Here is a 14,063-nt window from a genome sequence, read left to right on the forward strand (position 1 = left end):
ACTTCACATATGAAATCTCAACTGGAACCAATACCCAAAAATGAACAATTACCACGAGAATAATCATAATTTTTGCCCAATACGGAGAATCAATAACTTAGGCATTCGTAGTACTCATTAAGAAACACAACGATTACAATTTAAGACTCACGGGCATGCTTAACAACGACATAGAGATACTCGTCACCACACCTATACGTCGTACACTACACTAGCACATAGCAGATAAAGCACAATACATATTCCCTCAAGCTAAGGTTAGACCAAACACTTACCTCGAACTTTCACGGCCAACTCAAGCCTCAAATACCGTTTTTCCTTTAGAATTTGCCTCCAAATTACTTGTATCTAGTCTAAATTAATTTAACAACATCAACAAATGCTAAAGAATTCATACCCAATGCTTAATTATAAGTTTTCTATCATTTTTTCAAAAAAGTCAAAAATCAACCCCAGTCCTGCTTGGTCAAAATTCGAGTTTCGGACCAAAACTCGATCACTCATTTACCCACGAGCCCAAATATGCAATTAGTTTCGAAATCCGACCCCAAAACTAGGTCTAAATTTCAATTATTCAAAAAGCCCTAACTCTACCCAATTCCCAATTTCTACCATTAAAACCCTAGATTTTTGGATGAAGATTGATGAAATGCAATGGGATATCGAAAGAAAAAGGTTTAGAATCATATATCAATGCTTTGGGGAAGAACTTGTTCCTTCAAAATCGCCTCAATGCTCAGTAGTTTTGAAAATATGAAAATATGTGCTAAATCCCGACCTTGCTACTGTTTTAAGTGTTGGGCGACAGTATTCATCGCGTTCGAGAGAACACTATCGCGATCGCGAAGAGTTGCCAGAAGTGGAATTACGCGATTGCGAGTTCCCCTACGTTTTCGTGAAGGATAAGCCTCCTTGACCTTCGCGTTCGCGGACACCATTACGTGTTCGCGTAGAAGAAATGACAAGTCCCCAACCCACCTCCATTTTTACACTACGCGTTCGCGTGATACCGGTCATATTCGCGATGAGCAACCCTCCAGTGCTCCACGTTCATGACTCTGGCTTCGCTTTCACGAAGAACAAATCCACCCTAGCCCCAATTTCCCTTTCGCAATCGCGATGCACAAAATGTCTGTGCACCTCAAGCAGTAAAACCTGCAACTTTTCTAAGTGTAAAAACCTTCCGAAACCTATCTGAAACTCACCCAAGCCCTTGGAGCTCCAAAACAAACATGCACACTAACTCAAAAATATCATATGGACTTACTCGTGCGATCAAATCGCCAAATTAATACCTTTAACAACAAATTTAGCATCAAAATCAAAGAAGAATATCAAGAACTCTTAAGTTCAAATTTTAACAACCAAGGGTCCGATTCACGTCATATCAAGTCTGTTTCTTACCAAATTTTACAGGCTCAACTTAAATATCATATAAGACCTGTACCGGACTCCGAAACCAAGATACGGGCCTGATACCATCAATTTTATATATATTTAAATTTTCAAAAACTCTTAAAATTTCAGTTAAACAATTTTCTTCAAAAATTTATTTCTCGTGCTTGGGACCTCGGAATTCAATTTCGGACATAGGCCCAAGTCCCATATTTTTCTACGGACCCTACGGGACTGTCAAATCACAAGTCCAGATCTGTTTACCCATAATATTGAGCGAAGTCAACTTAAATTTAATTTTAAAGGCCAAATTAGTATTTTTATCAAATTTTCACATAAAAGCGTTCTAGATATACGCTCGGATCACGCACGCAAATCAAAGTTAGATAAAAGGAGGCTTTTAAGGTCTCGAAATACAGAATTTACTTGTAAATCAAGTGATGACCTTTTGAGTCATCACACCTCAAGAAGTCTTCTTCCTTCCCTTTTATGTGCCCTTATTTCTCTGTTCAAATCTGTTTCATCCTTGAATCACTTCATATGACTTCAGGCTATGAATCTGAATCAATTAGAGTTTTGATCCTCTTGCGACGCAGTCTTCTACTATTTCTTTTTGCTCCTCCATCAATATCACTCCCACTTGGAGCAATTTGAGCATGTTCACGTTAAGCCATATCAGAAAAAGAAACAAGAAATCAGAAATATGGTTGTTACCATTTAATGTGACAACGTATGTCACAAATTTCTTGTAGAAGACAAAAAAGGATCGTAAAAGGATTTTTTTTAAGTTGGATGATTCCGTTTTTCACATAAAAATATTTTTGGAAAGCTCAAAACGAGTACATAATGAATATATAAGTTTTAGGAAAAAATATTTAACAAGTTATTTCTAAAATGCTTAAAAAAAGAAGCAGTTTTTGTCAGAAAAATGATCAAAAAACTGCCAATCTCCAAAAAAATATATCTCACTCGTTTTTAATCCGTTTTTCACATATAATATATTTTCGGAAAGCCCAAAATGGGAGGAACATGATAACATAAGTGTTAGGCAAAAATTTTAATAAATTATTTCTAAAATGCTGAAAACATAGGCAGTTTTTCGTCAATAAAAAGTCAAAAACTGCCAATCTTCAAAAAATCATATCTCACTCGTTTTAATCTGTTTTTCACATAAAATATATTTTCGAAAAGCCCAAAATGAGTAGATCATAATTATATAAGTTTTAGGACAATATAATTGACAACCAATGGCCAAAATGCAAAAATTCGGAAACAGTTTTCTCTGAAACTTATCAAAAATTAGCCAACAAAAAAATCTCAGCCTAAACTTATAAAACAGTGATTTCAAAATAATTTACATGAATAATTGGATCATTCAACCATACTCTGATATCAATGTAATATTAATTCGGAGCAAAAATAACGGATTGTGTACCTTAAATTTGCAGCAGATATTGTTGTTGTTGCTACCAAAAGAATCTGCCCCAAGTCTCCTTTGATTTCACTAGAAAATTAATATTAAAGTTCACAAACTAAGTGTCTTTTAGTGTGATGATGTAATCTAGAAAGTGAGGAATATTTTTCCTTCTTTCTAGTTTTTTACTTTTGTTTTCTGCGTAATGTCTCTCGTGCTCTCTCTTTTGAAGCAGAAGACTTCCCCTTTTTATTAGGAGAGGTTGAGCAGTTATCAGATAATTGTTCCCTCCTCTTTTCAAAAAGGATTTGAACAGTTATAAATGTTCCCCCTCCTTTTAAGGATAAGGTTGAACAGTTATAAAATAATTGTTTATCCTTTATTTAAAAAACCAGATAATCCTTTATTTACGGGTCGGGTAAGATTGGATCGGGTCGGTTCACATGGGCGACCAACGACCCCAAAAAATTACACTTTCTAAGAATCACCTTTTTCTTTCTCTAAATTCAATACAATTTCTAGAAAAGTTCCATTTTTATTCATCTATTCTAAACTCTAACACAGTGACAATTATTAACAGTCAGTAAAGGCTTTAAAACTTTGAATTTGAATTTTTTTAAATTATTATTTGTTTTGATTAATTGTGCAAATGATTGAAAAAATTCTTTGGAGTTTATATTCCAATTTTGAGGGTGTTTGATGAAGATTAGAGTTGATTTTGATTGAATATTCAGATTAAAACTCGAAGAGGAAGAAGAACACATGATATACAAAATACATATAAACCACATATAAAATACATAAAACTTACATACAGTACAACTTATATATTTGTATGTAAGATTATGTAAATTTATATCAATATTATTATACAAGTGGGAATCCAAAAACTAAAAAGCTAAAAGACTAAAATACCCTTCTAACTAATCTAAATACCTTACTTATCCTAATAAGAATTCTCTAATATTAATATACGAAATAAAATATAAAAATAAAAATACTAAATAAAATTCCGTGAAACGATTAATTGAACAAAGAAGGAGTTGTTTGTGACCTTTAGAAATGGTGTCTTTTAGTAAATGGTACATTTTGGTTAGTTGTTCATTCTAAAAGGCACCTATAAATATATTTGTAGGATTGGTTACAACAACTCTGGAACTTATTTTATGTTATCGACAACCACAACTTATAGAGCCCATTTAGATTAGCTGATTGTAATAGCTGATAAGCTTGAATGCTGAAACTGATTTCTAAAATAAGCATTTAAGTGTTTGGATAGACGTGCTGAAACGGATAATAAGCAGTTGATGTGCTCGTAAAAAAAGTGCTGATAAGCTGTTATTTTGTTGAAATGACTAAAATACTCTTACAAACTTTACTAAAGATTGTAAATTAAAAAGTTTCTTTGTAAAGAAAATGAAGAATAACGGGTATGGAATGAAGAGAAAGTTAGAAAATTTATTTGAAAAAAATATTTTGCGAATTAAAAAATATTATTAAGGATAAACTAATAAAAGTTATGGTCAAACTAAAAGTGTTTATAAGCTTTAAAACCATAAGTTGGAGGTGACCAACTTATGACTTATAACTGATTTTAGCTTATAAGCACTTTGGATGTTTACCAAATGCGTAGATAAGCCAAAATGTGCTTATAAGTCAGTTTTACCAACTTATAAGCATAGCCAAACACCCTCATAAGTAATTATATGGTTTCTCTTCCCAAAAATTAAAGATTAAAAGTTTTTTCTATTAGGAAAAAACATATTTGTTTACAAATGATTGAAACTTTTTATATTTATAAATGATCAAGTGACATAAAAACTCCACGGAAGCAAAGGCCAAAGGATTATCAACACAAAGTGAAGCAGATATCTTCGAGAAGTATCAAAAGTCAATTCTAATATTCTATGTATTTTACTTTTCAACGCAGAGTTGGGAGTGTAAATATTAAATTTACCAAAATAATTTATAAATATAGTTGCTTGTTTCCTTTATTTGGTATATGTTCAAGAATTTACCTAAGCAAGCAATGTATTAGATGTTTAAAATGGCATAAAATTATAGCACCAGAGGGCATTCTCTCTCTACAATTAACCCTCCCCCTCCCCCCAAGATGGACCCATCCCTACCCCTGCACAGGACCCAATACCATCACCACTACTAAAAACCCCCAACCCACTAGCCATTAGCCCATCACTAATGGAAGTTGAAACAAAAGGAAAAAAGATTACTTTCAAGAAAATCTTATCGGAAAAACACTTAACAAAGTCAAGTGTGTACCACCCTTAGTACCACCAAACTGAATCAGTGCCAGAATTGCCAATAATAGAGGAAACTTTCGAGACAGGAGAAAAAAATGAGAATCTACCACTCTTGGAGATTCTCAGTTATTATTAAGGTTTTTGGACACACCCCCCTCACTTCCTAAAATCCAAATTACAATAATTATGAAACCCAAATGAACAACTAATCCTCATAGATCTAGGTTGGGATTATTTCACCGTCAAGTTTGAGAAAGAGGAGAACATGACAAACGCATTACACGAAGGTCCATGGTTCATCATGCACTTCCCTACCATTAGAAACTGGAAGCCAAATTTTGTGCCGGCGAATTCAACAATTCAAGCCATAACCATTTGGATTAGGCTACCACAACTACCTACCAAATTCTATGATAAGGAAAATCTAGAAAAGATGGGAAAAAATATAGGCAAACTACCAAAGATAGATATGTGCACCTCTGCCACTCTAAGAAGTAGATATGCACAGATCTGTATCCAAGTGCCTATTGAGGTATCCTTTCGAACTGTTGTGGTAATTCTAGGCCATAGATAACCGATTGAGTATGAGAGTGGAAGGCATATTGTGCAAAGAATATGGGTGGATCGGCCACTTTTCCAGAAAATGTCCACTACAATCTTCTACGGAGACATAAGAGAAGGCGGGATCATTGGTGACGAGCCACTGTGTGCAGGAGGAACGAGAATGGAAAATTGTGGAATTCTCACGGAGAGCAAGACACAAGGGAAAGATAGTAGAGCACCAAAAGCGGAGGCAACTGGGGGCAACAAACGGCGGACCAAAAAGCTGGATGTACGCACCGAATTCAGGTAAGTTTGCCGTACTTGGGAACTTCTGGGAGGGGTCTACAAGTGCTACAAAGCAGATAGGCCTAATCAAACATGCCAAATACAACACATATGGACCCAAATAATCCAACTCACAACAGGATAGTGAGCAAAGATTGAGTGGGCCTAAGGCACATGTAACTGGGCCACTGGAAAGCAGCCCATGTTTCGAACACGTGCTACAGCCCGTGTCCAACGAAGACCACATGCAGTATATACGCCTCTACAACTCACACGCATCACCTGTCACACACGTCTCCCTAGATCAAATAAATGCACCAATATCCGGTATGTTTATAACACTGGATTCTATTCCTAAAATGGTACCAACCCACCCTAATATAAGTTAATTGGTGGGGGCCACACAAGAGAAGAAATCCAAAGAAAATACTACCAAAATCAGGAAAGGGGAAAGGGATTTAACTCCTCTGAGTGGGTTATTACTCACTTAAACTCCTACGCTCCCTGTTTCCCTCCATCATTTCCTCTCTGGTGATTTGACTAACATTGTCGCCTCCCAAAGATCTCAAATGATGGGAGATTTCCGTGCACGGAAACCAATTGAGAGGGGAGAGGACTTAAATGCCAAATGTGGCATGTCAAGAGAAGAAAACCTCACTGTCAACCCAACCAGAAAAAATGGAGAACACACCCAAACAATCAGAACACCAATGCCCAAATACAGGTTCAAGGAGAGGAACCAGTTCTTGTCCTTATGACATCGACACCCATGCCCTTGGACTATTTCCCAATCTCATAGCTGGAGATAGCTCTAGATGGAACTGCATTCCCATTAACTTTCACAATAGGGTCAATTCCCATCATAGTGGTCATTCAAAACCCTCATCACCTGGCCAAAGTAGTTATTGCATATCTGAATAATGCAATGATGAATTTTGTAATCAAATATGGTTGGCAATGCTGATGCAAGACCAAGTAGCCCTGAGCCAGCAAATATGTGTCCATATCTGTAGGAGATTCTATTGTTGTAGATCGTGTTTATTGCTCATGTATGGTTTCCATATCCATTAGACAATGGATGTTTTTCGTTCTGATATTTTTGTGTGCATATTTTAACCTTTTGTTTGGGAAAAAAACAGAAAGAAAGTCTGGATCCTCTTGTTAGAGGCTTTCTTTGCGCAAGATCCCCTTTATTCTTAGAAGAGTTAGGGAAGGCAAAGGAAAAAAGCCGGGCATGTGCTTTAAGAAGGCGCAAGTTGACTCCCTATATGCAGAAGATTCCTATCCATTTGGGGTCCCTTAGGCGAGTTCCATTCTTTCGGGAGCCTTAAGACTAGTGTAGGTCTACTACTTCTTGATATGGTGGACTTTCATTTTATTTTGGGCATGGATTGACTGTCATCTTATCATACTATATTGGACTGTCATGCTAAGATGATGACCTTAGCCATGTCGGGGTTTCCCCGATTAGAGTGGAAGGAGACTCCTAGCTATTCAACCAACAGGGTTATTTCTTATGTAAAGGCTCGGTATGGTCAAAAAGGGATCTCTACCATATTTGGCCTATATTCATGATTCTAGTATAGAGGTTCCTTTCGTAGATTCAATACCAGTTGTGCATGAGTTTCCAAAGGTATTTCTTGCAGGTTTGTCGGGGATGCCACCTGATAGAGATATCGACTTCTGTATTGACTTGGCTTCGGGCACTCAACCCATTTCTATTCCACCATACCATATGGACCCACCTGAGTTGAATGAATTGAAGGAGCAGTTGTAGGATTTGCTTGATAAGGGATTTATAAGACCTAGTGTTTCGCCCTGGGGTGCACTGGTGTTGTTTGTGAAAAAGAAGGATGGTTCAATAAGGATGTGTAGAGATTATCGACAGTTGAACAAAGTCACTATCAAGAAGAAGTATCTGTTACCGAGGATTGATGACTTATTTGATCAGCTTCAGGGTGCCAAAGTGTTTTCGAAGATTGATTTGAGATCTGACTACCATCAGTTGAAGATTAGGGCATCAGATGTCCCTACGACAGCTTTTCGGACTCGGTATGGGCACTCATTATGAGTTCCTAGTGATGTTATTTGGGTTGATAAATACCCCAGCATCATACATAAATTTGATGAAATGAGTATTTAAGCCCTATATGGATTCTTTTGTGACCATCTTCATTGATGATATTTTGATTTACTCCTGCAGTCGAAAGGAGCATGAGTAGAAACTTCGGATTGTACTTCAAACTCTGAGAGATAGTTAGTTATATGCCAAGTTTTCAAAGTGTGAGTTTTAGTTGGACCCGCTTGCCTTTTTGGGGCATGTTGTATCTGCCGAAGGCATTAATAAGGATTCTAAGAAGATAGAGACAGTTTATAACTAGCCCAGACCTACTTCAGCTATAAAGATTCGGAGCTTCTTAGGTTTAGCGAGTTATTATCGCCCGTTCGTGGAGGGATTTTCATCCATTGCAGCCCCATTGACTAGATTGACCTAGAAGGGTGATACATTCAGGTGGTTCGATGAGTGTTAGTTGAGCTTTCAAATGCTCAAGAACACTTTGACGACAACCCAGTGTTGGTGTTGCCCACAGGTTCAGGATCCTACATTGTGTATTGTGATGCATCGCATATTAGGCTTAGTGTAGTATTGATACAAGATGGTAGGGTAATTGCATACGCATCTCGGTAGTTGAAGGTTCATGCGAAGAATTACCATATTCATGACTTAGAGTTGGCAGCTATTGTTCATACATTGAAGATTTGGAGGCATTACCTCTGCAGCGCGTTGTGTGAGGTATTTACAGATCATCAGAGTCTACAGTACTTGTTTAAGCAAAAGAATCTCAACTTGAGGCAGCGAATGTGGTTAGAGCTATTGAAAGACTATGATATTAATATTTTATATCATCCCCGGAAGGCCAATGTGGTGGTCGATGCCTTGAATAAAAGCTTGTGAGTATGGGTAGCCTTGTATATATTCCAGTTGGTGAAAGACCACTAGCATCATATGTTTAGGACTTGATCAATCAGTTCATGAGGTTAGATGTTTCTGAGATTGGTCAGGTTCTTGCTTTCACGGTCTCTCGATATTCTTTGTATGAGCGCATTAGAGAGAGTTAGTATGGCAACCCTCATTTGCTTGTCCTTAAGGACACGGTGCAGCATGGTTGATGCCAAGCAGGTTTCGATTAGCGATGACGGGGTGTTGCTGATGTAGGGTTGGATTTGTGTGCCTAATATGGATAGACTTCATGAGTTGATTCTTGAGGAGGCCTATAGTTCACGGTATTCCATTCATCCGGGTGCTGCCAAGTTGTATCAAGATTTGAGGCAGCATTAATGGTTGAATAATGAAGAATGATATAGTTGCGTGTATGGCTTGGTGTTTGAATTGCCAACAGGTGAAGTACGAGCATCAAAGGCCTGGTAGTTTGCTATATAGACTTGATATTCTCAAGTGGAAGTAGGAGCGTTTTACCATGGATTTGTTTATTGGGCTCCCATGGTCTTGGGTACCGATTTGGTTAAGGATGCCTTGGAAAAGGTCAAGATAATTCAGGATCGACTTCGTACAGTACAGTCTAGGTAGAAGAGTTATATCGACCGAAGAGTTTGTAATGTTGCATTCATGCTTGAAAAGAGGGTTTTGCTCCGGGTGACACCCACGAAAGGTGTGATGAGGTTCCAAAGAAGCGCAAGATGAGCCCTAAGTATATCGGACCCTTTGAGATCCTTAAAAGAGTTGGTGAGGTGGCCTTTAAGCTTGCATTGCCACCTAGCTTATCAACAATTCACACGGTGTTCCATATCTCCATGCTCCGAAAGTATCACAATGATCTATCCCATGTATTAGATTTCATCTCAGTCCAATTGGACACAGATTTGATTTACGAGTAGGAGCCGGTGGCCATTCTAGCATGGCAGGTCCGGAAGTTGAGGTCTAAGAGTTACACTTCTGTTAGAGTGTAGTGGAGAGGTCAGCCAATCGAGGCAACCACGTCGGAGTCTGAGTCTGACATGCAGAGTAGATACCCATACCTTTTCACCAGTCCAGGTACCTTTCTATGTCCATTCGAGAACGAACGTTTGTTTTAGAGGTGAAGAATGTGATGACCCGATAGGTCATTCTGAGTTCTATCACTTATTATAGTATTTTGAGACCTCGATTAGCTCCATTTAGTGTTTCTCAATTTGCGTGCATAGTTTATATCTTTTTCCAAAAGTTTTTATGTGAAAAATTCAAGAAAAGAAGAATTTTACCTTTAAAAATGCTTTGAGTTGACTATGGTCAACGTTTTATGTAAACAACCATGGATCAGTATTTTAACGATCCTAATGGTTCCGTATCGTGATTTTGGACTTGGCGTATACCCGCAATTGAACTCTGAAGTCCCTAACTTGATTTGACGTAATTTGTTAAACTAGTAATTTGGAGGTTTAAAGATTTTTGAAGTTTGACTGTATGTTGACTTTATTGTTACTAGGTTCAGATTTCGGTCCGGATACTTGGTATAGGTTCATTTTACTATTTAAGACTTGGCTGCAAAATTTAGTGCAAAACGGAGTTGATTTGATAGGATTCGGACGCTCGGTTGTGAATTTGAAAGTTTTTGAGTTTCTTTGAAAATTTCATGCATTTTAATGTCCGATTCGTAGTTTGAGGTGTTATTTTGGTATTTTGATCATGCAAGCGAGTTTGTATGATGTTATTACACTTGTGTGCACTTTGGTTTGGTGTCCGGGGGACTCAGATGAGTTTCAGATAGGCTACAGACCATTTGAACTTAGAAAATCTAGTTTTTTTAATTGTTGTTGGTATCAGAGGCTTGGTGCTTTGCGATTGCGAAGGTACTCTCGCGATCGCAAAAGGGAAACTGGGATAGAAAAGGATGTTCTTCTACGTGAATGTGGAGAACCGGTCACGAACGCAAAGCAACAGAGGGATTACCCTTCACAAACACGATGGATTAAGGGGGATTCTGGGGGGGGCAGGTGTTACTCTACGCGAATGCGGGCCCATGCTCGCGAACGCGAAGTGCAGGGGGATGAGGCCAATGCGAACGCGAAGGCCTGTTAGGCCGCAAAGCTTCGCGATCGCGTTAGGTGTCTTGCAAACGTGATGATTTCCTGACGTCCAGTCTTTTAAACAGTCCAAAATCGGGATTTATCCCATTTCTCACCATTTTCAAGTTTGAGCTCGGCCTAGAGACGATTTTAAAGAGGGTTTTTATCCCAACTTTGTAGGTTAGTAGATTTTAACTTGTTTCCTTATATTTCCATAAACACCCATTGATTTTAACCTTTACTCTATGTTTTTTCATGTTAGAAATAAGGGATTTATGTAGAAATTGGAGTTTTGAGAAATTGAGATTTAGACCTCAAATTGAGGTTGGATTTCGAAACTAATCACATAAACGGAATCGGGGTGAATGGGTAATTGAGTTTTAGTCTGAATCTCGGATTTTGACCAAGGGGGACCGGGGTTGACCTTTTCCAAAAACATTAAAGATTGAATCTTTTTCACTCGTGGGTAGTTTCTAAAGCTTATTTTGAATTATTTGAACTACATTTTGTTAGATTTGATTGGTTTGGAGGCTAATTCTAGAGGAAAAGTCGCGGTTAAGCATTGATTTGGTTGCGGAGTGAGGTAAGTGTTGTGGTTAACCTTGACTTGAGGGATTATGAGTTTTTCGTCTATTTGCTACGTATTTTATGTGTGGGGACAACATATATGTAAGGTGACGAATACATATACGTTCATATTGGATTAAAGCATGCGTGGAAATTGTTTATTTGTATTATATTATTTCGTTAATTATGTTATCCATGCTTAAGTTAGATTATTACTTCTTTGATTATTCATTTCGTATTTATTACTTATTTTAAAGATGTTGAATGTTTTGGAAGTTGAAGTTTGATATCATGGCAGCATAGTTGAAATTAGTTTCAACTATTAAAAAGCTTTAAGCTTTATTGACTCATCAAAAAACCTTAATGCTTTACCTCGTTTTTTGAACATTGTCTTTATCACGAGAATGGGTTGAGTTATTTGACAATATTGAACCGTCATTCATAACTTTGTTTGATCTCTTTGAACCTAGCTCTTGGGATCTCTAGTCTGCTAGGTAGAGTTACCACCATGATGACTTGTCCTAGGCCTTAACCCATTCCATTTGATGATCTTTCAATTGCCTCTCTAGATAGGCCTTTTGTAAGTGGATCTGACACGTTATCTCTCGACTTTATGTAATCAATTGTGATAACACCACTAGAGAGTAGTCGTCTAACGGTATTGTGTCTCTGTCGTATATGACGAGATTTTTCGTTATACATAACGCTCCCTGTCCTACATATTGTTGTTTGACTATTACAATGTATACAAATAGGTGCCAAAGGTTTGGGCCAAAATGGAATATCTTCCAAGAAATTCAGGAGCCATTCAGCTTCTTCACTGGCCTTATCTAAATCTATGAATTCAGGTTCCATTGTAGAACGAGCGATGCACGTTTGTTTGGATGATTTCCAAGATACTGCTCCACCCCCAATTGTGAAAACATATCCACTCATGGATTTAACTTCAGACGATCTGGTGATCCAATTTGCATCACTATATCCCTCGATCACGGAGGGATATTTGTTATAATGCCAAGCAAAATTTTGGGTATGTTTCAGATACCCCACAACTCGTTTTACTGCCATCCAATGTATTTGATTGGGCTTACTTGTAAACCGACTCAGTTTGCTAATAGCACATGCTATATCTGGTCGCGTACAATTCATGATATACATCAAACTTCCCAATACTCTTGCATAGTCCAGATGTGAGTCACTTTCGCCTTCATTCTTTTGAAGAGCATAACTTACGTCAATTGGAGTCTTGGCAATTTTGAAATCCAAATACTTGAACTTGTCAAGTACCTTTTCAATGTAGTGAGACTGTGATAATACTAGACCTTGTGGAGTCTTGTGAATTCTGATTCCTAAGATCACATCAGCAACTCCTAAGTCTTTTATGTCAAATGCTAGCCAACATGCGCTTTGTAGTATTTATATCTACCATACTTTTGATCATTATCAACATGTCATCAACATATAAACAAACAATGACTTCATGACCTGAAGTGTTTTTAATGTAAACATAGTTGCCACACTCGTTGATTTTAAATCTACTTGCCAACATTATTTGGTTAAATTTAGCATGTCATTGTTTGGGTGCTTGTTTAAGTCCATAAAATGACTTAACAAGTTTGCATACTTTCTTCTCTTTACCAGGAACTACAAAACCCTCAGATTGTTCCATGTAAATCGCTTCCTTCAATTCTCCATTTAAGAAAGTTGTTTTAACATCCATTTGATGGATTTCAAGACCATACACAGCCGCTAGTGCCACTAACACCCTAATAAATGTTGTCCTTGTTACTGGCGAGTAAGTGTCAAAGTAATCGAGGCCTTCCTTTTGTCTATAACCTTTGACAACAAGTCTTGCCTTATAATTGTCAATAGTGCCATCAGCTTTAATTTTTGTTTAAAGATCCATTTCGAACCTAAAGGCTTATTTCCTGGAGGAAGATCAACCAATTCTCATGTATGGTTATCCAAAATTGATTGAATCTCACTATTGACTGCCTCTTTCCAAAACGTTGAATGAGAAGATGACATAGATGCTTTAAAAGTTTGATGCTCATTTTCAAGCAAGAATGTCACAAAATCTGGTCCAAATGAAGTAAATTTTCTTTGACGTTTACTACGCCTTAGATCTTATATACTTGGAGTATTTTCCTTCGGTTCTTCCCGAGGTCGTTTATGTCTTTCACTTAACGACTCGCATTCAGTTTTATACGGGTAGATGCTTTCAAAGAATTCAGCATTATCTGATTCAATTACCGTATTAACATGAATATCGGGATTATCGGATTTATAAACCAAAATCGACATGCTTTACTATTTGTAGCATATCCAATGAAAACGCAAACTACTGTTTTTGGTCCGATTTTAATCCCTTTAGGTAAAGGAACTTGTACCTTTGCTAGACACCCCCACACTTTGAAATATTTCAAGTTGGGTTTTCTTCCTTTCCATTTTTCATATGGAATAGATTGTGTTTTGCTGTGAGGTACTCTGTTGAGTATTCTGTTAGATGTAAGGATAGCTTCCCCCCACAAACA

This window comes from Nicotiana tabacum, chromosome 8 (genome assembly GCF_000715075.1).
Source record: "Nicotiana tabacum cultivar K326 chromosome 8, ASM71507v2, whole genome shotgun sequence".
NCBI classification, from domain to species: Eukaryota; Viridiplantae; Streptophyta; class Magnoliopsida; order Solanales; family Solanaceae; genus Nicotiana; species Nicotiana tabacum.